The sequence below is a fragment of the Manacus candei genome, unplaced genomic scaffold, assembly GCF_025592945.1.
Source record: "Manacus candei isolate 608988 ecotype Guabito, Panama unplaced genomic scaffold, ASM2559294v1 h1tg000014l, whole genome shotgun sequence".
NCBI classification, from domain to species: Eukaryota; Metazoa; Chordata; class Aves; order Passeriformes; family Pipridae; genus Manacus; species Manacus candei.
Window position 1 is genome coordinate 58,170,583 of NW_026138062.1, and position 26,682 is coordinate 58,197,264.

A 26,682-nucleotide genomic window follows, 5' to 3' on the forward strand; every position below is an offset into this window, starting at 1 on the left:
TATCAGCATAGAAAGGTTTATACTCTGCAGAAAGTAAAAAGCACACAGAAAAAGGCAAAAAGTAAACCCATTTTTCCTTTTAATATTTTTTCTCTCTTATTTTTCCCTTTCCTTGCACATAGCCGCATGCTTACACCTGCAGATGTTGACACAGCAGTCTAGCTAGCCAGAGCTGCCAGTTAGTGCAAACATTGTGGGAAGGCAGTAAATATCACTCTGAGGAATAAATGGCCCCTGTCAGTCCCACTTGGGAGGAATATATTTTATAGGTCTCCTTTCTCTGTCCCTTATTCTTTATTCTCTGTTGAGAGTGTTTCTGTGGGACTCCCCTTGCATTTCCCAAGAGACATGAGTGCCCCTTCCTGCCCCCTGCTTCCTGCAGAGAAGGAGAGTCTGCAGAAAGACATCTCTCTGAAAATTTGAACAGGGTGTTTTCTCCACTGATCAAGTGTTAGTCCCTTCTCTATCTTCTAGGATACTTGTTCCCCATGCCCATGTGTGCTTCTGATTTAATGCACTGCTGAGAATGAGCTGTGTTTCTAAGCTGCTCCATGGAAGGAAGGGCAAATATGTCATCTCTGCTAGCTGAAATCTTCAAGGTGAGAGAAGGGATCAAGCATAAAGCAGAAGGTACTCTACATGAAGGTGACCCAGTGGTCATACAATTTTCATTTGTTTTCAGAGAAACCCTGTGGATATGTGTGTACCGCTGTACAGAGAACAAAAAAATGTTCATGGTACTTTGATCCTATACAGTCCTATTACAGCTCCAGCACAAGTTGATCTTAGTCAAATGTGGTTACCCATAGCTGACCACCCAGAATTTCCTGCTGGAAGTGTGCATGTCCTGGCACTTGTTCCTGCTGCATCAAGGGCCCATTTAATTAAAACCTCACTTCTTATAAGAAGCACTGGTAAATGGATCCCTCCCTGACAGTCCCCAGCAGGCGCCAAGCAAATAGGTTCTAGGTTTCCTGTCTCTTCTTAGTGGAATGCAGGATCATGCACAGGGACAATATTGAGCTTAAATGTGAGAAGTGTATGTCAAAAAGCTGACTTGAGACTCCGCATCCAAACAAAGAGACCTCTCTTTGCCCTGTAGGTAAAAATCACGTTCAACGCAGTTGCATGGTCATTCTTCCCACTTAAGCCACTCCAATCACTAACTCTTCAGCCCAAGTATTGGGGGTCAGGACCCTTTTCCTATTTGCCCAGGCAGTTTTGAGCATGTATTTCTGCATCCCACCCCAGGAGACAACATTGTCTTTTGGGATAAAAGATAAAAGAGAGCACAGCTTTTCTCCCTCTCTCCCCACCCTAATTCTCTCTCTGTGTCCTTAGTGCTATAACATTCATTAGTCTGAATGAAAATGTCTGAATGAAAACTCCACTTACCCATCTTTGGAAGAATTTTTAAGTTCAGGACCCCAGTTAAAAATATAAAGTAAAACTAAGAAGACATGCGGACATTACCATTAAAATTCTGTGGCAATAACTACAGCATGTTTGAACTGGAAATTATTTGCTTTTCCTAATCCTCAAAATAAGCCAAATAAACCTAAAGCATCTCACTCCAAAGGTGACTCTCACTTTTTTGTCAGTTTTGAGTTGGCTGTGATGATCCTGAATATTTTTTTTCACGACTGAAAAGAAATAAAATTCAACCTTCTGTGACTGCAGCTCTGAAAAGGTTTGGTTAGTTCCAGCAGGTGCAGTGACTTCAGTAGCTGTGTAAGGAAAAGACTCTGTGGCTGAAAATATAAAAGGGAATTAAGAAAGATGAGGCATAAGTCTCATCTCAGACCTCTCTTGGTGAGGGAAATTAGTCAAGTTATGGAAACTTGGATTTTTCCCCTCTGTTCAAGCCTGACTGACAGGCATGCTGCACAAATACCCTGGTTGGTACAGATTTTCCACTCTGGACAGAGTCTGCAGCGAGGATGGTGTTAACAAAGAACTACTGGTTGGCTCCTTGGCTTAGGAGTCAATCCTATGCTAACCTCCATGTATAATTTAAAAGCAGCTTGAGGTAATATTAGCCTGAGTTCCTTTAAACTCTGCCATCTGGCCAGGGCCCTAGGGCCCCTAGTGACAAATGAGCTGAGCCAAAGAGCGATAGTATTTCTTCCAGCTGCACCCTGTTTCACTTGCCATGCTCCCCTTACACTGGGGACTGCAGAGGGAATCCACTGACATCAGATTCAACTCTGCACAAGCTGGAAATATCCCTACAGTGAGGTCTCCTGCATCTGAGGACATTTGGCAACTCACTGCCCTGCCAGCATGGGCTAATATCTTTCAATAAGAGCTTTAGATAGAGAGATTAATTTTTCAAGTCAATGCCACAATGAAAATACTTGGTTTTGTTTTCAAGTTAGTTTGTTTTGTCTTTTTAAATATTATTGTCTCCTGAGAAATTATCTCTATTTGAATTTCAGGGAGGATTATTTTCTGTAAGTCCAAAATATACATTTTTATGAATCAGTAGAGAAAGTGCTTGATCTCTGTTCTGCTCGGTCCTCTGTAAAACCATGTACTCTGATTTAATACAAGAGTTGTCTGTCACTGACAATGGGTGACTCCACCTAACAGAACTGTTGACGCACAAAAGTTACTTCCATTGCATCTACAAGCTTAAAGAATGTGTTTTGTAGATGTAATTTGTTTGGGACAAACCCTATGTATCCAGTAGAAAAATTAGGACACAGCAAATCCAGATGAAAAAGAATGGCATCTTAGCCTCTTTGCTTGTCAGAACTGCATGCAGAGCAGAGTTGTTCGAAAACAAACACTGGGACTGCTCCACCCCCAGAATTCCAAAACCTATTACATAATGCAAGGGTGCACCCTTTGCTGGAATCTCATTGGATTGGAGGAGTCATTATACCTCAAATTCCCAATCAAGTGAAAGGCTACTGTAAATGATGTTACCAGGGCCTTTGGCTATAGCCTCTTGAAAGGTACAAAAAAATCTGTGTGAAGTTGGAGAAGAATATGTTAGTGCCAGTCACCCTATTAATTACCTGGACTGGTGCTGGGAGAAGGAAAGAAGGGAGGTGAGCTCTGGTATATCAGGACTGAGGCAGGCCCCATTCCCTTCACTGCAGTTTGGGCTTATCTGATGTGCATTGCCTGACACCTGAACTTGGGTGCAGAACAGAAAGAACACGTCTGATTTGCTCTCTGTGGTCAGTGCCCTGTAGAAGAGCACAGCTGACGGGATTGCTTGGCCTTTAGTAGTCTCTTGTATTAGTACATTAGTACAACTCTTCCCACTACAGGAAGAAGGGCAGACAGGTGCCAAGACCCCAGTGTGCTGGGCAGTGTGCAGGCACAGCACAAGGTAGATGGCTCACTATCTTGCAGAAATTCAGGGCTGTTCCTCTGCTTAAGTCTATTGCATTGTTTTGGGGTTTGTTTTTCTTTTTCTTTTCTATTTTCCTCTTCCCTAGAATGGGACAAAGGCCTGATCTAATCTATGGCTTGGTCTTCATAAAGGTCAGCAAGTGTTCAGGCCTGACCACTTTGAATGTTAGAAGTGATGCCTGACAGTTTTCATTACTTATGTCCTGCGTTACTGGGAGACTGGATATAGGAGTGTTGGAGCTTAACATGTGAGGATACTTGGCAACAAGTTCAGGCAGTGGCAAAGTGAGTAATAGGATTTAATAAATGCCTGCTTACCATCTAGTCAACAAACTTGCCAGCCAGCATACAGAATTCAAATAGATGCATGGGAGCTTTGGACTACCAGGGCTGACCTCCAGCCCCTGGGCAAGCAGGAAAGCATTACAGGATGTTAGTAAGAACAGGCACCACATTCTCCTCTGAGACCCAGCCATCAGTGTGCAGCACGTGTACACTGGCAGAACAATTGCACAGCGTCTGTAATGCTTCATGACAACTCAACATCAAAGGCTTCCATACCAATGTGCTTACCATCGGGTTTCCTTATTCAAGCTCCCACCTACCTTGGCTTCTCCCCAGGGTTGGAGTGGGAGGACACTGCCAATTATTCTATTTGTGCTCTGTCCACAGTCAGAAACTCTGCCCATTGTTGGAGGGAAGACAGCTGTTTTTGTTGAAATGACTAGCTGAAAACAAGTTAACAATTCTGACACTTAAATTGACGTAATTAGGCTTCAGAGGCAATACCCACAGAGACCTGTGAGAGAAGCTGATATTTATCATAGCTGCTTTTTCAGTTCTTTTGCAAAGGAATAAGGTAGAGCTGTGCTGAGGTACAAGGAAAAAAAAAGTGGTTTGTAACCATTAGGATTATCACTTCAATAAGTGGAAGTCTGAAGAGTCCTATAGTCTCTGCTGGGTGCTGCTAGAAGATATCCTCCAGTGCATTGTTATCTGCAGTCTGACCCTTCCTCTGCTTTCTGAAATATTTTCCAGATAATCTCATGGTTTAATTGCTGACTGTGTTTGACATATAACTCACCTGGCTTTGCTTTATTTTTTCTTGTTCTCGTTTTTTAAATCTTGTTGAAACTCTTTCCCTTTGTTACATGTTCTAGCTTGTCACAATGCAAATTTTAGGTCCGAGCATGCCCTGTGTACATGCTTGTGTGAAATTTGCCGTGGTGTCCATTTGTGCCTTCCTCTGTTCTTGTAGCATGTTATTGTGTTTTTCACTGCATGTATAGTGTTACTGAGTGGAAACTTTGTTTACATTACACTACCTAGAAAAATAAAATGAGTTATCATAGAAGAAAAGGAAATATCTTTTTAATAAGCTCTATAATCCCTTTGCTGGTTTACCTGAAAACAGCTCTGAGCAGCCTGATACTGGCAAAGGTGCTTAAAGTTGAGGGTATTTTTTGTTCATGTGGAGCAATTGTAGAACAGTGCAGAAGACCAAACTCTCTACCTCCGTTTGTGTAATGAGGCCACTGGAGGTAGAAGTTGAGAAGCAGACTAAGTTGTGCATGAAAGATGCTGAAATGCTCTTAAAACAGACCTACATAATTAAAGTACTTCTCGTTTTCCTGGAACACTGGCTTTGTGCTATTGGTTTCCTGACAAGGAAGTCTGCTTAATGTGTTTGATTTATTTTATTTTATTTTACTTTTTAGCACTGCTGGAGCCAGGGTGTAGTATATCCAGAAGCAATAGAGCTTTTATAGGAATTTGTGTCTTTCAAGCTGGCATTTGCCCTTTTGCAAGCAAAAAAAGACATTCTGAAGTCTTTCTGATGCCTAGTGAGTCCCCCAAGTGAGCCACAGAAGTCTGAAGGCCTGTACTGCAGGGCACACCATAGATCCAGACTGTCCTCCGGGGCTGTTGTTTGAAGACAATGAAAAATGCTGGAAATGCAGTAGTCCAAGAAAAAAAATCAGTACTCTCCAAAGACAAAATATACTAAAGAATAATTATGTTGGGAGCTGCCCTGAAGAACCAAGTTTAGCTCTGCCTCTTCCTGTAGTTCCAGGTTGCTAAGATCCAAGCCCTTGTGGTTGGCTTAGGTTCTTCCAAAAAAAAAAACAAACCAAAAAACCCCCAAAAAACCAAACTAAACAAAAAAAAACAACAACCAAAAAAACCAAAAAACAAACAAACAAACAAAAAAAAAAAAAAAAAAAAAAAAAAACAAAAAACCCAAACAAAAACAACAAAAAAAAAAGAAAACAAAACAAAACCAAAACACAAACCAACCAACCAAAAAAAAAAAAAAAACAAACCACTATGACATTTAGTTATCCCTTTTCCTTACAAAAGAAGAAGCTAGAATAAAAAGTGAGGAGGAGAAGAAAAGCCATAAGGAAAGGCTGGACTACAGAGATCCCTGTTGCCTCAGGCAGCCTGCCCACAACTGAGGGAAGCTTGAAACTTTCTTTCCAGTTACAGAGGTGCACTTTCTCAGAATCCATCTCTGAGCCTCAATGCCTAATTCTTGTGGGCTGACTTCCACTTTCAGGCTCTTTGCCATGTGTCTAACCTAGTAAGTGTGGACTCTGCAAATCCATTTCTCCACGCTGGCCTCTAATATCTCTGCCCTCAAACAAGGACTTTGAGTCCAAAATGGCATTTATTATAGATTAAAGAAACCATCAAGAAAGAGAGCACAGCATGTTTATCTTAAGTTTCTTAATGTGAGAAATGATTCCAACCTCTTGCAAATTAGCAAACCCAATTCACGGACTAAAGAGGCTGGCTGGCTTTCAAAGAATATAGTCGACAAAGAGCCTAGCAAAGAGAAAACATTCATTACTTCATGCTTGTGAAGACAAAGAATATTTTAAGCCTCTGTCCTGCCAGTTGTTCTATGTGGGTAGATCTGTTTTGCTAGTGAAAAACTAAAAAGGAAAAAAAAAAATTAAAAATTGAAGAGTTATGGTTGCTGGACTGGTTTTTTATTCGATACACACAAAATAGTGAGAAAATCCCTGACCTCTGAGATAAAACATGGCATTCTCCACACCATACTCTATCTCAGAGCTTCAGAGACCTATCAGAAGCTAACTTACAACTTCGTATAAGCTATCTTATACAAATTTCAAGCACAAAATTAAAGTATCTGATTTAAGAGGAAGAGTCTTTAATGGAAACAGTAACAGATTTATCCTTTAGTCAGTCAGTCTCTCTCCCTCTTCGTTCTTGAATCACCTAAGATGCCCAGACTTTTCACTTATGCTGCTCAGCTGAGGTAAACCTGGGTATAAATGGCAGGCAGACACCCCCTATGCCAATGTCTGTAGGGAGAGAGGGTGTATCTAGAGCTCTGGTTTATTTGAAGTTATCTGAATATCATGGTTGATCAAACTAGACCTTTTAAGGATCTTTAGTCCACGTGGCTCCCTGTACTAATGGTTGATCCGGGTTGTTACTGGAGAACTCACTGAGATAGTTGAAAAGGAGTAAATGTCTCTGGCATACTGTGAAATCCTTAAATGAACTCAAATGCCTGGTCTCCCACTCCCTTATCCTTTAGTTGAGACAGAAGTTTTTAGCCCTTTGGTTGAGCTGGAAGCACAGACAAAAACAGCTGATTGGGAGTTGAATGTGAGGGGCCAGACCAAAGCTTTATCTGCTTACTTAGGACTGAAAAGGCCAAGGCAAGCAAATAAGCTTTGCTTTTGCTGTGTAATATCAATTCACGATCAAGGTTTTGATCTTTGTCCTGAAATATGAACAACTACACCTCCCGTATTGTCAAGGTGCAAGCCATGTCTCACCTCTCTGATTCTTGGGCAGAGCAGAGGTTTTTCTTGGAAGTTTAGAGTTGCTTGGGATATAAGATAACTAGTTTCTGTTAATTTGTCAGCAGCCATGGAATGAATGGCCATTGCAAGTCTCGCAAGCTTCTATTCCAAATGTAATGCGCTTCTTCTGCCTTTCTTCTCTGAGTATTATTTGCATGTATAAAATCAGCAAAACACATGAAAGAGCTACTAGGAAAAAAATACCAAACAACAAGCAAACAAACAAGTAATCCTCCTCCTCTCTCAAATGTACTGCAGTTGATCTAGGGGAACAAATGAGGAAAAGAAAAAATGATCCATGACAGATGTTAGTCACATCATTGCCTTACTACAGGAAGTTGCTTTGATTTTTCTCAGTGAAAGAGTAGAGAAAAACCTGCACAGAAACAACACAATACTTTGCAACTAAAGCATAATTATATTTTAGATATTGAGTGCTTGTGAGCCACAATCTGTATGCCACAGACCTAGAGGGTAAACCATTTTTTGATGCAAGGGTCAAAATGTCATCTAAAAAAGAAAAAAAAAAAGGTATATCAAACTATTTTTATCAGGTTTGCTTTGAACTTCATGCCATGTTTAAGAATGTCAAGTGCTTTTCAGTTTCAAACTTCTTCATGTGCACCTTTGATTTAATTGTTAATGACCGTGAAAGAAGAGTGAATATTATTCTCACTTCATCTTTGAGGAAGATTAGGACTGACATGACTTCTTGAAAGTGATGGGAGGAGTAGGTAAACTTTCTGTTTGACATAGTTGGACTGATCTTTCTCGAAATCTTAAACAGAGCACAGGTCAATTGGATGTAAAGGCTGTCTTTTATTTGTTGCCAAGATCACGATTTTGTTAGTCTGATTGACAGCATGTAATGTATCATGGGGGCTGTAAAAATGGGATCCATGCAGTAGATACTCTCTAAAGAGGGGCCTGGAAAGACTTAACCTGCCAACAGCACCAGTGCTGGCGTTTTGCTCAGTAATATCCTTGACTTCTTTCCACTCTTTACGAATGGGGAAAAAAAAGAAGTAATCTGTCATTAAAGAAAGATATAATTAAAAAATAAATTAAGAATTGTTAATGTGTAATGCTAAAACAGACAGCAGAGGAGACCTCTTAATTCCAAGGAAACCTGTAGTGGGACAGTGCCATATGTTTAAAACATATGGACTGATGAAATAAAATGCTCTGGAGGGAGGGCACTCCAAGGCATTACACCTTGCCTAGCAGCATTTGAAGCCAGAATATAAAAAAAACATGGTGGGGTGGGACAGAACTACCTGCTGCACAGACACATTAATGAGGTAAGTGGAGAGTTAATGGACTACTGATTAAGCACATTTTAGACATTCACTTAACTAAGGGAGATATTATTGTGCTGCTGCTTCTTACCCAGGAGGTCAGAGATTTAAGCCGTAAGAAGCATCCCTGAGGGTTATTAAGCCATAACCTTTCAGATCTTCCAGGAATGAGCATTCAGCAATGTACCATTAGCCTGTGAAATCGCATAGTCTTCCTACCCTCCCTTCCTCCAATTTTTGTTACATTCACCTGCTGGGTCTTGTCTTAAATTAGACTGTGAGCTCTTCCTGGCTGTCTTTGTATTTGCATAGAGACTAGCACAATGGGGCCCTGATACTGAATAAGGCTTTTGGATCCTACTATAATGCCAACATATGAGTAATGAATAGCTAATAGTAATAATAATAATAGTGTAATAGTGTCTGCTTTGTGTATAAGCTGCTTTTTTTTTTTTCCCCCTCCTCTCATTTGTGTGAGTTACCTCACCCTCAGTGGCTTGAGCACACAATTTCTTTTCTTATTTTTCTTTTGTAAATTGAAGTGTCTCCAGTCTAGCAAGCAGACTTACACTGGTGTGCTGAAGAAGAGCACAGGGCCCTAGCAGGAAGAAGAGGGCATATGACAGATAGCACAGACATTCGGTCAGGTCATATAACAGTGTTGTACCTTGAGTCTCAAGTTTCATCTGAGCTGCCTTTATAGTTGTTTTGGTAGCCTCTCTCCTGCAGTTTATTCTGCTTCTTGTGACCTTTCCAGCTCTGTTTCTTGCTTCACAGTTGCACAAGGAGGATGCCAAGGGTAGCTTTACACAGAAGCCCATACTATAAACAGGGATGGCTTCTCTAAGGGGAAATTGCCTCTACTAGGAGAGATTTCTCTAGAGACGGATCACCATACCCTCAGAGGTAATAGGCTGGTAAAGCACTGAAGGCAGCTAGTGTAAAAAGAAAAACAACTTTTCACTAAAATTGTATGTGTCAGAATTAAAATATTAAGAGAAAGAATAGAGTACAGTTAGTTACCTGTGAACTGCCATGGTCTAGCTCTGATTACAGTTCTGTTTAACTGTTCAGGGGCTTCTAATGGCTGCCTATTATTTTGATTATCTAACCTTTTAAAATTGAGGGAGACAAATTTCTTTAGTGGGTGGATTTTTGGTTTGGGGGATTTTTTTGGTAATGTTAAAGTGGATACTTAGCCTGTGTAGCTGCACACACCTTCCCCTTGCATTACCAAATATTTTTTATTTCCGTATTGCATGTTGAGTTTTCTTTCTTCCCCTTATCCCGGTGAAGGTGACCCATCATTACTCAGCAAATATGGATAAAGAAGAGTAAAGCTTTGCTTGAACTTGTAATTCCCAGACCAGTTGAAAATAAGGACACAGTAGAGTCCTTGCAGGGAAGTTCTTACACTGTAAAGAGCAGTTCTAAAAGGGGCCTTCTGTAGACCCTTTTTATCCTCATGCCCTATCCTTGCATTGTTTTCTGGTGACTTCTCTGCTACCGGTACTGCTACTTTGGGGCCAAAGAGCACCCCAGAACTCCCTTACTATTTGAAGGAGTGGGACTGCTGCCAAAAGGATACTCTGCCCCTCATAGACACACATCAATGTAGATCTGAATGTGACCTCAGGGAAGCAGTGTGAATCTTGTGTTTGGAGAGGTGCATCCATGAGTGTGTGCCCTATTTTAAGTGGGAGATGGTGCTTCGGGAAGACCGTAGCCTTCCAGAAGAACCAAAATCTATGCAGTGCATGGCCATTTCCTGTTTTTGGAGGTGCATATGCTCCATGGACTGCCTTGGTGTATATTCTGAAGATAACCATGAGTTAGTCTGCCTATCTGTCTGAAGGGGATACGCTGTAAGGATGGGTCTTTCCCAGTATAATTTTTGGCTGGAAGGAGACTCTGGGAGGTGTGTAGAAAAGGAAAGAGATAACCCCCAGGAAAGTCAAACTATCTATTTATTTAGTTATGTGTTTTGGGTTGCGTTTTGCATTAATCGCTGCCACACACAGGAGCCCTGTAATTTATTATTGGTGATAAGTGTGGACAGTAGCTATTATTTTTGTTCCCTGTTCTAAAACGTGGCAAGCGGGGACACTTAGATTTATGGAACATGCATTATTCAAATCTCGGGGCCCAATGGCTCAGCATGAACAATTCCAGCTATTTCCAGAACCTTTCATGTCTTTCCTCCTTTATTCCTCCTTGTTTTTTCCTTCCCTTATTTTTCCTTTCCTTTTCTTTCTGTTTTGTTAGGCTGTATTAGGACAAGGGGAGTTTATTTAGGCTAGGGTAGCTCCAGTGAAACTCGTGTTTCCACACCAGTGACAGGACAGGCCTCATCTCACAGGGACTTCACAGGCTGATGCAGAGGGACCCAATTAATGCCCCTTATGCGGAGCTGGAGGAAAAGGTGCTGTGTGTTTGAATAGACATCTAACTAATAAGAAAATGCTGACGTGGTGAATAGTTTCCTGGGTTAGAGTCTTCTTTATTTACCCTTTAATGGCTGACTTCCTCTGGAGCCCTTGTAGTGCTGGAGCAGACTGTATGTCTTCCCAGGCTGCTGTCCATGGCACTAAAGCTACTTTACCTCTCTTCCTCAGGAGTGAACTACCTCTAGATGTACCTGAAATCACTCTCACATCTGCTTTCATTGTCTATACAGGTGGATTTCACACTGAGGATCTAAATACCTCTACTCTTTTCTTTGGTGTAAACTGCAGGATTATGCGGTGTTATTGGTTACACCAATGAAAAATTGTGGGAGGTTAGGGAGTGCCCCTGGCAGACATCTCCTCTAGCCAATGCATATATTTTGGCTAGTTTCTCCCTCTAGCTGGTGGCAACTGCTGCTTAATGAATAGCAAAGAATTTCTGCAGGAAAGCAGAAGAGTTGGTGTCTAGGAAACTCCTACTTACATGCAGTTAGAAGCAAAAGAAAAAAAAAATCTGATGTAGAGCCATGGGAAAGCTAGTAAATTCTGAGGAACCTTCAGAAGAAGTGATAAAATCCAATGGTGGTAGCAAAACTGAAAATGAAGTCTTTATCACTAAGAATAATATGTGGGGGCCTAAACACACCACAGCATGGAAAGGCAAGAATAGTCAAGCAGTAATGCTCAAAGCAGAAGCATAATTTCATCAAAATGAAATTATGAGTGACTTTCATCAGTGACTTGATACCACCTGGGGAAGTCCATATAACACCTTATCCACACACACTCTGCTGAAGTCTTACAAGCCTCCATGTGAGCACATTGGTGCCATCTGGGGCATGTTTGTATTGGAATGCCTTCCTTTTGTGCAGGAATGGAAATGATCTGCACTAGTATAGCCTTCTTTTGTATCAATGTAGGTACATCTGCTCTGGGCTTGTAGGATAAAACCACTACATTTTCACACACATAACCCTTGTCTCATATTACATACTACCTTTTAAAAATGCTGTTGGAAATAAGTTGGCAGAAAGCCACAAAATGTGGGAGACAGTGGAGAACTGAAGGAGACAGCCAAGCTAAGAAGCTCAGAAAACTGGAATCTGAGGGTTTATTTCCCCTGAATTAATTCACAATGATTTTGTCTGCCCTCCTGTTAAATTGTAGAGCAGGGAGCCAGGGGGCTCTAGTTATACTCATGAAAATATAATATATGGATAACAAATGCTTCCTTACACAACATGATTGTATTTGCTCAGTCTGTTTGTGTAACTACCAATGAGCCCTGGTATTCTCATTATTCCCATACTAAATCACAGCAGAAGAAATCTTTATTTTTCCTTCTTTTTATTGAGACTGCTAGGATATGTTCCCAGTCCTAAGTATTCTTTAAAGAAATGAGTCAGAATTGGGAGGAAAAACATATAAATATACAACAGTGTAAATGGCAATTCTGAAACAAAATGGATTGGGAAAAATCAATGGGATATCATAAATTTTGTCTCTGTGTGGGAAAAAGTGTTGTAAGGTCACAGACAAGCAATCTACACAGATGTGTGCGGGCTCTATCAAAATACCAGTTCTAATAGAACCTTCAGTGAGACAGATTTCAGGTCTCAAAGACATAAGCATGTTAACTGTCAGCCTCCAAAATACCACAGTGAAGAGACACTCAAAGCCATGCTTTTTATACTTTAGGAAAGAAACAAAATCAATACTAACTCAGAATTGGACCAAAGTTAGACGTCCTGATTGCAAGTGCCGCTGAACTTTGACATGTCATCTGGAACAGAACTTTGTGGTTTGTGCTTTTCTATAATAGGATTACTCTGAATTATCCAAACTGAAATTGAACACACATAGCAGCAGCATACCGGTTGGAGAAACAGTTTATCAGGCTCAAGCAAATGTTGTTTGTAGCAGCTAATTTCTTGAATGCACAATAAGGAGTACTGGCTCCCATTGTAGGTGCTCTGGATATAGTTCTGAAATAGAACATTTTCTCTGGTTGGAGTTTATTTGTTTGTGTTTTTTTTTTTTCTTTAAAGTATAAAAGTAAAAATTAATCACGAATCAGGATGGAAGGTTGGAAAGGCAAGAACAAACAGATGATGAGAAATTAATTTCTAGGAAAATATCTGAGCAAATTGAGTATTCTGCCATCCAAAGCTTTGATGAGATTAACACGTACCTGCAGACACTTTGATTTCCACAAACTTGCATTTTGATAGAGTTTTTCCAACAGAAGTTTTTTCTAACCGGTGTTGCTTATTGTGACTCAGTCATTCTGAGTGACTTGGGTAGACCAAGTCTGTTACCTTCCCAGGGGAACCAGCTGAAGAGTGACGTGACACAAAACTTCAAGTAAGTAGATTATTAAAAACTCAGATGATAGGTGTAAGAGTCTAGAGGGAAACATAAGGATATTGAAATCCTTGCAATGCTCTGTACTTTATTTATAGTGTTAGGATAACGCCTAGAGGTGAAATAGAGTACCTGTCCCAAATTTGGTATGTTTTGAACAGCAAAGGCTTGAAGCTGCTATCGAATATCTGCAAAGGATTTTCTCTGTCTGTGAATAAAGGTGAGAACATGAAACCATGTATATAAAAGAGGTGACAAGGAAAACAGAATAGCCAGAACACATAAAAACTTTAAATGTTCTCAAAACCTGGAACCAAATCTTATGGGTTGTGTCTACATGAAAAAAGGGGAGAAAGACAAGATGATAAGGGCAATCATACACTTAAATGAATCAGCAATGCTAATAGCATGTGCCAGAGATTTCTGGTAATAGGTATATTGGAGAGATTAATGGATCTACGAAGAGATGAGAATAATAATTAGTGAAGTGTATAAAGACAATGAATGTATTATTTATAACGTGGTTCTCCATCTGGAAAATGTGTTTATTGGTAGTTTCCTGTTGATATCCATGAGGGTTGAATTTCCTCCTTCCTGATTCAGGCAGTGGGGTGTGGTCAAGCTGTCCTGTTTCCAGTAGTAGCTGGGAGACCTAGTGTTGCCCATGTACTGTGAGAGGCACCCTCCTTGAAAGCACAGCCCATAATTTTAGGAATGTATTAGTTAAATCCAGCATCGGCCCAACTGACAAACCTAGCTACTATGCTCCCAGGATGTGTCCTTTCCCCAGTTAGTTCTTAACTTTTAATAGCTTCCCTTTCTCTGCTTATTTCTGATCGTTACATGGTATAGCTGTTCTCTTCTCTTCTAGCTATGAGGGATGTTACTAGGGTAAGATTGCTTTTATTTCTTCCCTACAGCTCTCTTAACTCTCAAGCCATTGCTAAACTAATCTAAGAATCCCTGTTTTTGACTGGGTCCTTCAATCCAGTGGAGATATTTGTACCCACTAAGTTCTGGTAGAGTCCAGCAGGTTACCTGCAAGTGATTTGCCTCTCTACTCTGGATTCTTCCTCTCTCTTAATAGTTATTGTTTGTTCCATCTGTCACTGCCTCAGTTTCTTCACTTGTAAAATGAGTATAATACTAAAGCCTAAGTTTACCTGGAGCAGGAGTTGACATAGTGAGAGTCTTAAAGATGTGATGCTGGCAGGTGTGGAAGGAAGGGTATGTTGGATGCTGAAGTAAATAATGCTTATTATATTAAGTTTCTCTCAGTATCTCCCTCAGATTCCTTTGGAGATTTTCTTGTTTTTACCCTAAACTGATTATTAGAGTTCCCTATGTTTTTTTGCAAGGACTGGTGCCAAACATCCACTATCTCAGACAAATGTTATAGATTCTCTAACACCAATAGCTTTTTAGAAATTTTCAAAAGGAAGACAAGCAATCTTATTTATTTATCTACCAATTCTCTGTTTTATTTAGGGTGCTGCTATTTGGATATAGGTGTAAAGGGATTGAAGAATGTCAATGGGCTTTTCTAGAATAAAGGAGAAAGGATCAGATATCTCTGTAACCCACATAACTTGTAGATTAGTAATGCCAATGTATGTAATAAAAGTATCTTAATGGGCAGAGGCATGATTTCTGGATTGCCCCCACTTGGTGCCTCTTTGACTGTGTTTTGCCACTCATCTACTCCATGATAAAGTTCCCTCCAGAAGGCCAGTCATCACTTTGGGTTTTAGATATATTAGTTCCTTTTCAGGGATCTGGGGGTGCTATTAAAAACATGACACTGGCATCTCCAAGGAGTTGGGTTGGTTCCATCATTTGATCTTCATATCACAACTATCATGACTTACAAAACACAACAGGACTTAGGAGAAACCCACAGTAGGGGCTCTACCATCTCCATGTGCATCAAATATGAAAAAAAATGACAGATGTTCTAGAAATCTTACCTAAAGAGTTTTATGACATGCACCTTGTTCTTCTAATCTATTGAAATTAGATTAAACCCTCTGAGAAATTTTGAGACAAGAGAAATATGAAAACCTATGTAAGAGGGATACCAACCAACTGCAGCTTATCTTTTTGCTCACTGAAATTAACACTATGACTGTTCTTTAAATCTTTGTGTGCAATCAGCATTTGGAGTAAAGCTTCAGGCTAGAACTAAGCTTGAGAGAGGAGACAGCTGTGCCGCTGGAGACCATGCTCCCACAATATTGCTGCCTTCAATCATTGGCAACTGCCTCCATCTTTATTTGGGCTCTTTTACTGCACTCAAGGAAAATACTTTCTCTTACCTCCATTGTCATGGGCAGAACAGTATCTACTTGGGGAATTCTATTGAAACTTCCTTTATTGCCAGTTAACATAGACTTTTAATTACTGGTTTGCGTATGGAGAAGAAAAAAAAAGAAACAGCAAAACAAACACAAGGAGAAAACCCTTTCTTCCCCTGCCCCAGGCTCAGCTTCCACTTCACATCTCCCTTTACCCCCTTAAATTTTTCTGCCACACATTATGCTCACTGTGACCTTGACAGTCCCTAGAATGAGGTGACAGGAGACACAGAAGAGTGGGTTGGTACATGATGATTTCTTGCTGCTGCTCCTGCTTTCCTGTTTTTTTTATTTCCTTGCTCCTTTCTCTTCACCTGTTTCCTGCTTGCCTTAGGTCTCCACAGCTGTGGACCCACAGATCCCTGCTTCCGCGTTGGTCCACCCATAGCAGTAGTCACCTTAAAGGTGTACCTCCTCTTATAAAATCTCCTTTTGTGTTTCCTCATGTGTCCTCTCCAGAGCTCCTTGCCCCTGTGCCCCGTGCTGGGGCAGTGGTGCCAGGGCCCTCTGACTGGCCACGGCACAGTGGCCGCATGGGTTGGTACTGACTGGGACCAGCACAGGGCAGTCCCTGCTCTCTCCCATACAGGTCACCCTGCTCCCAGACCTCTGACAGTGATGCCCTTGTGTTCATCGGGGTGAAGGTGAGACATGCTCGTTAAAAGGAGAGAGGGCTAGCACATACTAAATCAGCAATGGTTTAGCCCTCACATACCAGTTGTGTTGAGGCGCCAAGGATTTTAGACGTGCTGAGTAACACAGAGTAGACAAGCATAGCCGCTGTGCTGTTTTGAAAGAATGTGTGTGTGGTTGGGCTGTAAAAGTCTCAATTCAGGGCAGCTCCTTCAGCTGTTTTGCTTTGCAGTTTTGCCCATTCTCCTTAAATTTTGAATGTCTCCTTCTTCTGTGTAATTATCAAGACCAGTATGGAAAAATCAGGAACTTGCCTTTGCCTTGTAAAATTTAGATTGAAGACTTGAGGCATATCCTTTGGTAGTCCAAGGTCAGAGACATGGAATGATGCAAGGTTCCTTCAGCTCTTACCCTGAGATTTGTTGGAGGAGGGCTGCATTCATCTGTTTTGCAAGTCAGTTTAGGAGGGGCTGAAAGAAAAAAGAGGATCAAAAAAGGCTAGAAAGCTGGTGTATTTGACATTGGAGGGGAAGATCTCCCCTTGAAGTTGTCCCAAGACCTGTCTGAATAACGAGGCCTGTCATGAGTAGACAGATAAAGACCAACTGCTTGATAATGGCAGCAATAACATTTTATCATTGGTAGAAAATATTCCATGAGAGGTCTGATAACATAGCCAGGGATCATGTATGACTTATTCACCTGATGCTGGCATCTCCCCTTCAAAATAGTTTCTGTGGGCAGCAGAATGCAGACTAGCAAAGTGTTTTGCCCTGGACAGCAGAGCACAAGCTGAGCCTGGGGTCCCTTTAACAACAGAAGAAGAAATGAGCAGCATCCCTGGGACATTTTGCTAGTGCCAGCTGGACTTTTAAGTGAGCTGAGAAAAGCAGATGTCATAGCGCTGTGGAACTGAGAGTTCACTTTAGAGCTAACTCTTCAACAAGGAACTACTTTAGTTTTTTCATCAGTGTTGTTCAAAAGAGAGGAACCTTTTTTGACAGTCTGCCCTTTTCACAGTCTGTTTGTGTTTGTCAGCCTAATTTGAGTTTTAAAAAAAAATCTTGCATCAGCGTGAGTATCACAGTGGGAACTTGAGGAAGCTGGAGATGCTTGAATATCTGTCAGGTAAAGGTTGTTTGTGCTCATCACCAAATGGAGTGTGCACTGTTTGGGATCATTGGGTACCTCTTCTTTCTTTGGGAAAGCCGAGGACTGGGAGACCAGATGGAGTGACATGCCAACTCTAAGTTCTGTCAGGGCAGCTCTTGGGACCTTTTGACTAGAACAGCAGCTGGTAGTGGAGGTAAAGATATAAACTCACCAGCCAGACTGTTATTCAGAAAGGGAGTAAGAGGCATTACAAGTCATCTTGTTGATAGCTGGAGCAGCTACCTATAAGTGCAGAGGTACACCATCCAAATTCTAAATAATCTCTCTTTTTGATTACATTAGGCACATGGAAAATATATATTTAATATTTGCTATTAAATATACAATATATATATAAATATATAATATAAATATAATATAAATATAATGTATTATAAATATAATATAAATATATAATGTTTGCCTCTCAGAAATCCCTTAATTGTGGATGCAATAAATGTGACCCTGGAACATGCCAGAATGCACACAATGTCACGTGCTACAAGCTGGCAGATCCATAGACCCCTTTGAGCCAGAAGTGTATAGCATTTTATTTTTTTTTCTCTTTTACCTCTATGTCTTCTAATACCGCTGTGAGAAAAGCTTCAGTTTGCATTCAGTATTTCACCTGATCCCATCCCAGCAGTTGGGGTGAAAGCAGCTATGTTTTTGCCATAAAATGTAAATCATCAATTTTCTTCCACCCAAGCCCTCTTCTGTGACTTGATCTTTATGGCCATCACACTCCAGCAATACTATCGCTGAAGATCAGGCACTTGTTCTAGGAATGTGCACGAAAAGAATTTCACTGTCTCTGCAACATGCAGTTGACCATAACTGCTGTTGAAATAACATACATTTTGATCTCTGGTGTGTTTGTTTCTCTCACCATTTAGTCAGGGCTCAAAGGTGACAGGAAAAGCAGATTGTCCTTTAGCTTAATAGGTTGCCCTGCTGTTTTCCGATGCAGAGATCCCTGGCTTAATTTATTGCTGGAATGGATTGCTTCCAAATAAGGATAATCCTCCTCATGCTGTTTCTTCACTTGGTTACCTTCCTGTTCTTTTCACTGGCAACATCCGCCTCTGCAATTCTGGTTTATTCTTGCCAAAAGACTCTTATTCATTTGCTGTGTTTATTGTAGTTATGGTCCTAAACCCGCTATCTTCAGTAGCTTAAGACTTTTCAAGACAACTGCTTCAGGGGCTTGAACTTTTTGCTCATGTTTTCAACCCAAAAGTGAGTTCCAGAAGAGGAATCTGCTTGGCTGTGTTGGTAGTGAGGATTTTGAAGTCATACCTTTTTTTCTGGCTAAACACATTGAAAGTAATTACTTTGTGCTAGATCGACTCCTGCTTGCACTAGGGAGAGGAAATGCCAGAAGTTTCCTATCATGAAATTCCTACAGGAAAGCACCATATAATGCAAAGGCATCTCTCACAGTTGCTCTTTAATAAAAAGAGCTATTTAATCTAGCTTAATGGATCCCCTTGGCCCTTGAGGCTGGACCCAGCTTTCACCAGAGTGCCTGTGTCAGTAAAGAGTAAGAACCACTTCCAAAACACATGATTGGGTTTTACCTTCAAAACATCAAGTCCTCTCAGATCTGAAGTGGCTTTGGCACCCTCTACTCCTATCTGTCCCACTGCTGTACTTCCTTTACTCATGTGATTGCAGAAAAGAAGATACTAGAGATGAGAGGTGGAATTCCAACTTCGGTGTGATTGATTGCAGTGCCCAGCTCAGTCCGATTTTGTTTCTCAATCCCTGAAAAGGCAAAAGGAATAGTATGTGATTGCCTCTTCCCCTCTCCAGTTTATGAGGATTTCACATCATTTCTTCCTCTCTCTCTCTCTTTTTTTTTTTTTTTTTTTTTGTTTGTTTTGTTTTGTTTCCTTTGGAGGGGGGAGCAAGGGCATTGGAAAGGAAGTTAGAGCTCTTGCAACATTCAGATTCAAGCAAACTTGTGGAATTCAATTGCTACTTCTCCATACAACCTTTTTTCAGGTTTGCAGTGAATGGGCAATGACTCTCACTAACAGTATATAACTAAGTGTAGCACTGGGAAAGAGCACTGGCACTTAATTTTAACTCTGTGCAAATTTAATTATCAGCAGCAATTCATTTATGCCAGTAATTTTCAACAAGAAGCTCCTATTCTAAACAGAGGCTGAAAAGAGTGTGTGAGAATGCATTTAAGACCGAGACAACTTGCTGTCTAAAATGAAGAAATGTTCTTATCCAAACACCTCAAGCGCATGGAGTGCCATGATCTACCAGATCCTTGCCTCCCTCTGCGAGGGGCCAAAGATAAGGTTGCTCTCTGAACCTTGGAAGAATGAATTTCTGTGTTCCTGCATGATTAACATCTCAACTGGAAAGCTACATCAACAGAGCTAATTGGTGCTAGACTAATTAGTGTGTATGAAGGGGTTAGATGTTTTCTCATACAGGACCTCCACTAATGTTCTGCTGGGCAGCAACTGCATTAGTGTGAGAGTCAGCTTTCCTTCTTTAAAACCAGTGAAGGTGTTCTGCCTCAGACCTCCACACTGGTTGTTGGAGGACTGATTGAAATTTGAAGTCGTGCTCTTCCTGTCTGGCCTTTTGACAGAATGGCTTTAAAATCTGAACATTGCCCTGTCACCAAGGGACAGCGCCAAATTGCAACAGGGCCTGGATAAAAAGGCACTGTGGAATGGGAAGTTGACTGCTCACCTGTAGTGCAAAACAACCTCATTGATACTCAGGAGACTTCAGTCTCTGTGACTTTCAACGTCTTCCACAGCATCAAACTGATATTTCAAAGAGATTAAGAACTGAAGGGAACATATGATATCCATTTAAAACCAAGACTTCGGATTTAATGAAGACTGTATCAGAATGAGATATGATTCAGATATCAAATTACATTTGTTTAGCCCAACACGCCTTAATAAATCACAGCAACATTTAATAAATATTTATCTTCTTTTAATCACCAGTTAGTGCTTTTTCTGATCTCTCCATTCCCTTAATGGCTCACTCCTGTATTTATTAAATGTGATTTCCATTTCTCAAATAATCAATACATCTTTTTATATTTTATAATTTGGGCAGCTTTACTGAACTTTTGTGAGATTTAATTAAGATTAAGGTTTAATCTTTAATTTCAATATATAAATTACCATGCATTCTCTATTAAGACATTATTTTGTAACCTCATTTGGTTTGAAATCTTGACTGGAAATGTGGCAAGCTCAACAGTAGTTACAGTACAAATGTTAATGAACTTCAGAAGAATCTTTGGACTGGAGAGGGAACTGGCTGAAAATGCATCTCCTTAGCTGATGTGGGTATCTGGTTAATAATGTGAAATGGGCAATAAGGAAGGTAGATTCTGTGTTCTGACAAAGCTTTTGTTTGCATGGATATCTGGTGCAGCAGTAGGAGTCAGGGTGAAGTCAGTTGGAAAACAGCAGCCTGTGGAAATAACACTTGTAAATGATGACTCAGGCACCACACAATGTGCGGCACACAGGGAGGCTCTGAGCAGGTTTGAGTCTAACACAGTATTTTCTATGCCACGTGCCCATACCCACTAAAATCCATGGATTCATCCATGACCAAGCAATCCAAGGGGAGACCCCAAGTCTGACCTAGATGCTGCTGGAGGGAGTGGCTCTTCAACTCTTGGCAAGATGTTGACTGCCACCAAAATCTACCAAAACTGATGCTGTGTAGCAGTTCTGTACTGTCTTCTCCATCATTATCAGCTCCCTAACTCAAAATAATATAAATCTGCAAAGCTCTGAAGGTGGTTGTCAAAGTCTAATTTACATTTCAGGACACATGCATTTTGTGGCCCTCTGCCTGGCCCAGGTACACCACGAGTCTCATCTGCTTACTGGCCTGGCTGTCCTTTCCATGAAAAAGAAAAAAAAAAAGGGAACTAACTGAAAAATCAAACAGAGGAAAGCAATATAATGTGTAGGTATCTTGTCTTGACTTGGGCATGCACCAGGATCCTGGGGAAAGCTCTTATGTTCCATAATGCAGGTAGAGCTTATGTTCCCAAAGAGACTCTAGCCAGTTGTTCAAGTCAGAGATGTTTGAGTCTGGTCAGGAGCTCATATTGTTTCATGACTTTGGCATTCATGGTTTGCTTGATATTGGTCAAAAGTTAAATGACTTTTTTACTTTTGTTTTTTCTCTGCATGAGAAAGTTAAGCCCCTGCAGGGTGTCATGATGTGCAGAAAACTTTTTTTGGTTTACCTACAGAACCAAGGATATAATCACTAAAAAAGCCATAAGGGTGAATGTAATATTTATAAAGGTAATGCACCTGTCTTTGAATATTCGGTGCTTCTGTAACATCTGTCATGTATCAATATAATAATCTCTGAATTTTGCATGACTCCAGAACATCACGTCTGCCACATCCCCGTCTGGCAACCTACTGCCTGGAATGGTCAAAGTGCCCCTTTTGCAACATCTACACCTAATATACCCCTGCCCCACCCCACGTGAGATACAGGCCTTCTTGACTCCAACACGGGCATCACTCTTGCACAAAATTTCAATTATTTATTCAGAATTCTCACTTGACCACTGGACAATTATTTATCCTAGTAATATTACCTTTAAATGCTATTCAACCACTTTTTAAATGGAGTTTAACTCCTTTAGCCATTGCCTGTCATGTCTTCTTGATGTTCCCTTCTCTAGCCTTCTGAATGTGACAAGGTAAAATACAGACTCAGGTGCTTCATACTTCTTTTTATAGACTTCTGCAGCACAGACATATCTCAACTGGGAGACAGACACTGATTTTAGTTAGTGAAGGGCTATCCCCATCTCTTGTTCTATCAGTCTCCCTAATGCAACATAACTCTTCGCTTAAGCTTACTTTGATCATTGCTGCCTTTTAGGGGCCCTTTTCCTTCCACAGGCACAAACACTGTTGGAAGTGGAGGAGGTTATCTGAGGAACTTTGCTTCCCTGACCCCATCACTGGTATTGTAATGAGATATCCCTTAGACTGGAAACAGGGCTTGAGAAGACAACACAAGCTGTTTCTGAGAAATAGCATCCCAACCTCTTCTGTTAGCTGTTCCAGAAGGCAACAGTGCTCCTACTGACATGAGAAAGGAGCAGGATTTCTTTCCTCTACTCCTTTAAGCCCTCTGGTTTGCTACCCATTGCAGGTTTTGAAAATGCCTGTAATGAAATTGTTTGCAGTAGCAAGGAGCTGGACTTGATCCAGAGGTCCTTTAAAGACCTAAACTGGTTTAGACTAAAATATTGCTTTCTAGTGTAGTCAGCAACACTGCAGGCAGTAAGAAAAAAAAGGATAGCTGTATTAGATTCAACATTTTGATGATTAGGTGCATTAATCCAACACACAGGGTAATGTTCATGTTGAATATCTAAAACAGAGTTCTTTGCAGACTGCTTACTACTTCCTTCTCTCTGCCTTGAGATTCCTCAGTTGTGTCTTGTGGAGAATAGGGGGTTTGAAAGGCCATTGGGTTGTCTTGCAAATGGCAAACTTGAGTCTTGGAGTGTGATCGTGTCTGACTGTGCTCAGCCTGTGGAACCATTTGGGACTGTTGCCTTGTGAAACCCTGCAGTGTGAGATATGGTGTGTTGGGGCAAGTTTGATGGGTAGCAGGCTGGACATTTGGAATAATCAAGCCTAGAGTGCCCACATTAAAATCCTTTATTAATGGAACCTACCTTGCTTGTTTGAAAGAGACACTCTGGTAAGCTTAGCGGTCTGATATAACAATAATGGAAGTGCTATACTGGAAGGACATGAACAAGAAATGCCATCACTCTCACCTAGTTGCTGACATCAAGAAGACATTTGGCTTTGGGCGAGTTTGTTGTAATCTTGTAGCAAGAGCTCTGGCTTAGGTTTCTGTATATTTTTGCTTTAGTTTGTCTCTCTACACCCCAGAAATTGCGAATCCCTGCAGTCACAAGAGCAATAAGAACAATAAATAGCAGGAATGAGTGCCCAAATTATTAGTACTCACGACTTTGAAAATAGGGAACCATGAGGTTGGCATCTGTCCTCTGTCATCAGAGTATACTGTGTGATTTTGGGAAGCTTAGGTGTAGATTCTGTAGACCAAACAGTTCAGAGAAAATACAAAAGGTTAAAGAGGAGGAGATACCTACCTAAGTGGGGGAAACATTAAAAGCAATTAAAGTACAGAAAGAGCAGTTCATCAACAGTAAAGCAGGTGAAGTCCCGGCTGGCCAGCCAGCTGTCTGCATCTATCAATTCTCAGCACCTGCAGACAGACATTTTGTTGTTCATATCCTGCAGCTACTCGGCACTAAGGCAAGGATACTTTGGGAGAAGCAGAGACAGAGAACAGCAGACATTTGAAGGGAATTTTGGACAGATGTAGGAAAAAAAATCATACCTTCTGCTAAGGCTGAAAAATAAGGTAGGAACACCAGGGGCTGTGCACTGGGAAAAGCCTTTAGGTCACTCAGAGGGGAAAGGAGGCAAGCAGGTGTATTGTGCGAGCATCATCTTTCCCTTTCCTACCCCTCTGCTGGGTTGAGTATGAATAGCCTTGCCTTCTACATCCTGTAAGGATGATTGCTGCTATGGTATGCCAGTTGCATGGCTGCCAACCTCTTCTAATTTGCATGTAATGTATGGCAAAGCCATAATGTCATTTCATTGCATAGATCTTGCCAGAGACCACATTCAGAAGCCTGCTATGCAGTTTCTGGCTCTGACTCCACAGCATTAGTTACCCCATCAGCCCCTTTGGCATTGAGCTTACAAAATCGAGTCCAGATGCCAATTACTTTAATGAGGCTGCAGATTCTAAAAAGGACACTCCCCCACACATCTTGCCCCTGGCTACTGTTTCCCTGGGAGCGGGCACGGGTGGTTTTGACAGACACTTATTTTTTTGCAATGAAGCATGCAAGAACATCTGGGGAAAGAGAGGGACTTCACAGTTGTCTGTAACTGAGAAGAAAAAGTCAGCTTGGCACAACTGCCTTGGATGTCTTTGGCTGACAGATATCATGTGAGTTGTGCCTTGTGAACGCAGAACAGTCTGGTGCCTTTAAAGTACACCAGATGCAGAGGTATCACTTTCCTGAAAGCACTGCTGTTGCTCTGCTTCCTTCTGGTTTTTAATGGTATAGCCTCAGCAGGAAAGCTGGATGTGAGGTAGGGCCACAGTTAGGAAAGGTCTGGGTTATCAAAGAGAAGGGTTTGCAGCCAAGCCTGTGGATGCCTGGAGGGAACTTGATGTGGACCAGCCAGAATTCTGTTGTGCTAAGGCTCTACCAAAGGCAAAACCCTTGAAACACATAAAAGGACTTAAAAATAAGTTTTTGCTTCAGTTCTCACAAACATGGGTGTTGCCCCCTTATGCTGAAGGGGAAATTGCACAGTTTGGAGGAGATAACTCAGCCTGTGCTTTCCCATAAATTCAATCACTAGAATGCAACACATACCCTCAACATTAGAGAAGACTCATCCCAGCCATGAAGGTCCTCAATCCATGAGGATTGCCAGATAATAACAGATCCATCCCATACAGGCACAATTACCAAGTCAAACACAAAGGGTTGCAGTCTCATCTCCTTTGCAAGCTCTTGGACAGGGAAATCTTGTTTTGTTCGGCTCTTTCAGTTTGTTTTGTGTAGCACAAGAGGACACTGGCCCATAATCACAGAGCCTGAGTGCAGCTGCAGTCCATCTGTTGAGATTGTGACAGCAGTGTGTAAAACGAAAGAAGTCCACTGAAATCAGTGGAATCGTTTCCACTCTCAAGGGACTGAGGCCAAGGTGGGAACAGGGATCAGAGTAACGCTGTGGCTGTGGAGTGATTAACTTCCTCTGCCTGTGCCTCAGTTTCTCCATCTCAGAACTTGTTGATGACATACTTTTGCTATGTTGCATTGTGTATTTGAGAGTTCTGTGCTGTCTGTAAAGGTGGTTATAATCCTCAGATATTGTGGGAGTGGGAGGGATTATCATAATTATTTCTGACAAGCAGCTATAATTCATCTTTGCTTACCAGACCCCTATGGTTGTTTTATTGTGAAATGAGTAAAGGTTATTTCAGTGTGGGAATCATGTGAGCTTATTTGTTGTGGAGCCTGGTAATAAATTGGCTTCAGACAGTGTTGCCTGAGCTGTGCAAACAGAGAAAATTTTATGATTCTTAATTTAATTTGTGTTTTCTATTTCACACTATTTGTATTCTCTCAAAGTCTGAAAACACTTCTTCACCGTTTGATCTGGACTTTTCCCATTTGATGAATGCTGATTATTTCCTTTTCTCCTTTCCTGAGGTTTTTTTCTTTTTTTTGTATAAATACAAAACAATGACTTAATTAAGTCAGTCTCTTGAAAGTAAAGCTTTTTTTTTTAGTTATTTTAAGCTCCCTCCACTGGAGGCTTCTGCAACAGCATTGGAGAATGAACCAACCTGGGATAAATACCATTTGACTTGGTTTTATGCTGTGTATTCCTTAAAGAAGTACTCGAAAGGGAGGCGATGTTTATCTTTTATTTAAGTCCCGAATTTTCTGCGAGGGGACCTTAGAGCATTTAACACACATTAAAGGCTTAACCCTTGTTACAGACCTTCGGGAAGTGAGTGCAGTGCTTTTAGGGCAAAATATACGGATGTAGTTTAGAAGCAACCTTAAGGGATATACCAGGGAATAGGACAGGAGAAGGAATGCAGGATCACAGTGAAAGCTGCAGAGAAAGTTCTTGCACCATTTTGAATGGACAGCAAATGTAGCAGCAGAAGAGAAGATGGTATTGTCCAAACTGAGAAAGCCAGAAAAAGGAATCAAATGAAAGGCTCACAGAATTGAATGAAATAAATTCAGAAAATGAAAACTCTGCAAGTATTCTTCACACCACCTTTCCTCCTAAGTGTCACTACACACTCTTCCATCCCATGCCTTCTGCTCAAAATGAGTTTTCTAAATTCTGTTGCATGCTTTTTGCACTGAAGAAACCTGCTGCTTAGAGCATTGCCTGCAGTAATGTTACTGCATGACATGCTGGCCCTCCTCACTTGTGCACAGTGCCTGGGGAACCCTCCCTTATCAGCGAGAGCTTTGCAAAGGTGTGGGTGACAGCACAGAGACAAAGCTTAATCGCATGGTGCTTTTTCTTCATTTTTGTGTACAGCTCTTAATAGCTGTGTAATAAACCAGTATTGATGAAAGAGGTCATTT

General features: G+C 41.0%; 1 protein-coding gene across 2 annotated transcripts in view; it reads left to right on the forward strand.

Moving 5' to 3' along the window:
• Positions 1–26,682, forward strand: part of LSAMP (limbic system associated membrane protein) — a 758,996-nt gene that overhangs the window by 404,287 nt on the left and 328,027 nt on the right. The gene's annotated exons all lie outside the window — the stretch shown is intronic.